Source organism: Bombus terrestris, chromosome 11 (genome assembly GCF_910591885.1).
Source record: "Bombus terrestris chromosome 11, iyBomTerr1.2, whole genome shotgun sequence".
Taxonomy (NCBI): domain Eukaryota; kingdom Metazoa; phylum Arthropoda; class Insecta; order Hymenoptera; family Apidae; genus Bombus; species Bombus terrestris.
This window is the reverse complement of record NC_063279.1, coordinates 18,004,202-18,009,294: the sequence shown is the minus strand read 5'-3', so window position 1 is coordinate 18,009,294 and position 5,093 is coordinate 18,004,202. Positions and strand designations below refer to the sequence as shown.

At 38.4% G+C, this 5,093-nt stretch overlaps 1 long non-coding RNA gene across 1 annotated transcript; it reads right to left on the bottom strand.

Moving 5' to 3' along the window:
- Positions 1–1,519: 1,519 nt before the first annotated feature.
- On the bottom strand, positions 1,520–4,080 carry LOC125385890. The gene is made up of 2 exons (XR_007225621.1): positions 2,444–4,080; positions 1,520–2,371 (listed from the first exon to the last, which is right to left on the bottom strand). It is a non-coding gene; the product is annotated as an uncharacterized LOC125385890 (long non-coding RNA).
- Between the last annotated feature and the right edge of the window lie 1,013 nt (positions 4,081–5,093).

Sequence of the window (5,093 nt, the reverse complement as noted above, 5' to 3'; positions counted from 1 at the left end):
AGCTTTGAAGCATTCTGTACTGGTACGCCCACGCACGGTAACCCATTGCAGACTTCTCGATCGCTCCATAACCGTGTAACGCGATACGGTGCGCCGCTACCTGAGCCTGAATTCGTACGTTCATCGACCGGTTCTGTCTGTCTACATGTCAGGGTCTTGGAAACGTCAGCCTGCCTTTTCGACTCTTGACTTTGACTGACGTCCGGATTGGTCCGATCGAAAGCTTCGACGGGGATATAGTCGCGAGATTGGACGTTTTGAGGGTTTATCGTAGCTATGATCCATCTGCTTGCCTCTGAAACTAGGGGTAGAAATCAGATTGTTGATTATAATACGGGAATTATATAGGGTATCTCTTTCAACAGTACTAGCGATATTTGAATACTTTTACGGAGAATTTCTTATGTTAGAGAAAGACATAGAAAGTTTACGTTTGTTGACTTGTTAGAGTCATTGTATCTTTCTCGTGCATTTTGTAAACTAATGTCGCGCATACTGCATGACAAACGGATTGTCATAGTCCACTGACTGTTAACTGATACTAAGCATGACGATGCGGCAGTGGAAATATCGCGGTCAATGAGCCATCCTAGAGAAAGTTTCACCACGAAGTGCATACAGATTCGCGTATCATGAAGATGAAACTTTTACATTTTTTAAATTCATTGTTTATCTGCGCTTGAGTACAGCGGAAGGAATGTACATATTCTAGTATAACGTCACTGAGCACATATGGTTAATTGACTTTGAATAAAAAGAAGAAGAAATTTATGTTTCCTGTGCTATAGTGTAAATAACGCGAAGTTGAACTTATGATTTGTAAAATTTCTTTAATCATATTCTTCCATTAAATTCCATCAGCAAGAATTTTAATTTTTATTAGAAAGAATTTAAGACATTTGTCTTAACGAATGATTGTATAGTATACAGTGCTGCGAATAATTATAAACTCAATCGGATTTTTTGATTTTTCATAATATTAAAACAAAAGTTGATAAGATCGTTTATATAATTTCATACTGCAATATAAAACAAGACGGAAGATACAACAAAGAAAAATTTTCCTCTTTCGAAATGTGGAAAAAATTAAATTTTTTCTTAATATTGTGTTTTTGGCTATGAAAAAAATATAAAATCAATGTTCACTTTTTTACCTTTCCATTCGATGATTAGTAGATTTTCCTTTATTTTTGATTACTTCTATGAATCTGTTCGATACACTATCTACAATTTTATTTAAAGTTTCAATATTCGTCCACGCAGGTTCTATTTCTTTCTTAAGTTCCACGGCATTTTCTGTAGGTGACTTCTCTCGACCGTAAACATTTCTTGCTATTTCTCATAGGTTCTCGATCGGTTTCAGATCAGGACTCGCTATTGTCCATGGTAATAATTTTATTCCGAGACGTTGAAATCACTTTTATAATAATGACTGCTGTATAGAAAGGACTGCTATGTTGTTAAAAAATTGTCTTTGTATCTCCTAAGTTATTTATGAAAGGTAATAAGTTGCCATATAACGTCGCCTGATATCCTTTAATTTATCCTCTGTACGAAAACAATTTCACTTAACATATTCAGGCATGATCAATGAAGAAATAACGTAAACGATGTGTTAAAATGTGTTGAAGATGTTGGTAAGCATCCCAGAACTTTCTTACATTTTTAAGAATTTAATACAATAAAGAGACTATACTTATTCCTGTTACGCGAAGCAATTTTCTAACTTGTAACTTGTGCCTTAGAATATTTGATTGATGATGTTAGTTCAAGCGTGCAAGGAAGTCGAGCATTCCTTTGAGTACAAGCGGTTGGTCGACATCTACACATTGTACAAGCTCACGAACTGTCCCGGTCGCGTTTCGAACAGAGACCAGAGGCAGGATATGAATATTTCGAAGCAGCGGGACACGTGGCCCCGGGTGAATCGGCGAGCATTCAGTGCACCAGGGGGTGGACAGGGGACGGTGCGCTTTCCTCTGTGAACGGGCCGACCTTTGAGCGTTGTCGCGTAGCCTTAGCCCTCCATGCTAAGCTCTCGGTAATTGCCAGCATCACGGGGGATCTAGCAGATCGATCCACGCGACTCTACGAATCGGTGCGACTGCGTTTAATTACACGTCACGTACCGTTCAAACCGGCGACGTCTCTATTATCCTGGCTCCTTGCTTCTTGCCATCGTTCCGTGCTCGTGGAACTGCCTCGTTCAACGAACGAATAAAAAAAGCGTTTTCACGTCGAGTTTCCCCTATGAACTTTTTTTTTTTGTTCTTTGGAGAGTGCAACACGTTGAATTTGTAGAGGTTTCGTTAATACATTTGGTATTGATTAAATTTCCATTATTTGTACCACGTACCGGAGAATAATTTTTCTAGACAATTATAATGTTTGTCTGGATTCCATATCTTTAACTGTGTATATATAAAATTAGTTGTCTACTCACGAGCAATGAAAAATCCAGTTGAAATTTATAATTCGAAATTTGCAAGCTCTCTTCGTCTCATTTTGTGAACTCGCTCACAGTGAAGATAGTAGCTTGGACGAGTGGCGTGTTTAAAATTCAATGCGCTTTTTTTCGACAAAGCAGCGACGCAATTCGCGAAGTTAACGGTGCACGTCCGGACGCGGTAAAAGTCCAGATGAACGTCCGAGAGTCATCTCGATTGTCTTTGCGGTCTCTTCCCGCCGCGAATATCGTAAGACCGACCACAGAATTCCGACCACACGATCGTGATGTTTCGCCCTTTTTATTCTTACCGGGCTGCGAGAACGCAAAACATTATACAACCAGGTCCGTGTATTGCGGAATATCGCCTTCAATTTTCCTTGCAGGGAGAATATTCGAGTATTTCTAGAACGACACGTTCAAAGAAATAAGGTGGCAGTTTCGCTTGGATCTGTAATTTTATAGTCATTAAGTGTATATGTACTCTGCTATTCTTGCTCGGGACTATTATTCTACTAATGACTAGGTAGAATAGTTCGAGATAATTTTATTAAATATTTGCACTTAACCACGAGAGGTTCTTGGAGGAGGAACGATACGGGCGACAAAACAAAAAGAAAGAAAGCGTATTTATATCATTGAAACGAGGGGAAACGGAAGGACCAAAAGCATAAGTTCTCATCGATAAAAGAGCAACGAGGAGGCTTTTTCCCTTTTTCTCGTTTTATAATCTGCCAGCTAGAATACCGAAAGGGGTAGCCTTATTGTACGACATAATTTACTGTCTGCAAACAGACGGGGCGTCGATGTAAAACATGTGCAAACACGAGCCGGATTATACCGATGCAACGTCTCCTTTCTCGTACCGTCTCACCGCCCCTCTGCCTCTCTGTTCTCTCGTTTTCTCGGTGTCGTTTTCGATTGAATGGCCGTGGAACAGGGATTTATTTCGAGCCGTGTAAAATGACTCGAGTTGAATTGAGTTGTATACCTATCAATTCTGTTACGTTATCCGACGAGAATGGCGTTCACAAAGAATAACGTTTCTCCTTTTTTCTTTTGGAGGCAAAAGATTCATCTCAATTAATCGAATGCTGTGATATTTGTTCAAATGGAGAATATTTTGTAATACATTTCACGAACATTCTGAGAACCTACGTTCTTTCGCATTTAGTGATTCCTTTAGTTTCACCTCGACCAGATCGAGGTCAAGTTTTTAATATATTAGACTAAGATTGCAGAGTAGCTGAGTTTGAGGTATTAGTATCGAGGTACTAGAAACTTCAAGAAGTTCCAAAGAATTTTTAAATCTCTCGCGTTATTCAATTCTTAATAAAATTCCACCAAACAAGTGGAAACAAGAAATCCTACGATACTTTCACGAATCGAGATTAAAATAACAAGTCGAAGAGAAACGAAGGTGGAACTGTCGCAATTAACGGTATTCGACGGGAACGCGGGATTAATCAGCAACAGGGAAAAAAGAGGATTCGCAGAGGAGAACATGGAAATAATTTCGCAAGAAGAGCAACGAGGGTTGCGACGATCGATACCGGTTTACCGTGTCTCCTCTTCGTCTCCTCCCTGGTATCCATGGTGACGTAGCAATGGCCGACGTGGACGTCGCGGCGCCTGCGTCCACGTTCATTATAATTGAATTTTCTCCCGATAAAGCGTTCTCGACGAATTTCGGCTCGACCCACCAAGGTAAAAACAGGGACGCCTACTCATGCTCTTCATGTCTGTGAACGTTGTTTAGCAACGAGGGTTGAAAGATCCTTTAAATTGCAGCTAGTCCTCCCTTTCATTCTCCTGATTTCCTTTAACATTAAACCTACCGGCGCGGTCAAATTGGCCGCTCTCGTGACTTTTACACAAATTTAACCATATTTAAACTTTATCATATCGCTTCATAATTTCTGACTTTTCCTAAAACATACATACAATATATTTTTCTGTATTTAATTTTAGTTTGCTCTTTTATTTTCTAAGAACAATTTATATTCTATTGTCTACCGTCTTATTGTCTACCGTGAGCGGTCATTTTGACCGCCAGACAAAATATGTTAGTTATTCTTAAAATAAATTCAATTAGTACAAAGAAAAGGCTACCTCAAGGTCAAGTGACAAACAAAATTAATATAACAAATAATAACAGCTATTACACCTGTAATCTTGTCATAAAATAATCCATCCCTCGATCAGGATAACTACCGACTTTAGAACCATTATAATCCTAAGATCACCTAATCCTAATCCTAATTGCCATAAAATTTAGTATTTTTTACAGTTGTTACAATTGTTCATTGTTACAAACATTTTAAAAGTCGAGAAGTTTCTTAGAGTTATTGTTCATTGCTATAAAACACGGAAAGAAGTTTCCCAACTCCACCCTTCAGTAACCGTTGATGGAGAATGGTCATCTCCAATGGTCAAAGATCACATTTTTATTTGCCATTGTCTTTTCGATTAGAATACATCTCGGTTTGTTACTCGATTACTCGACATCTAAATTTGTTATTTCTAAAACTCAGACAGAAAGCATCTCAGAGAGTTTTATGTAAAATTGTTATAAAAGGAAAAGTAAAGCATATCAAATATGACAATAATTTTGTATTCCGTACATGGTATTATTTTGTGATAAATA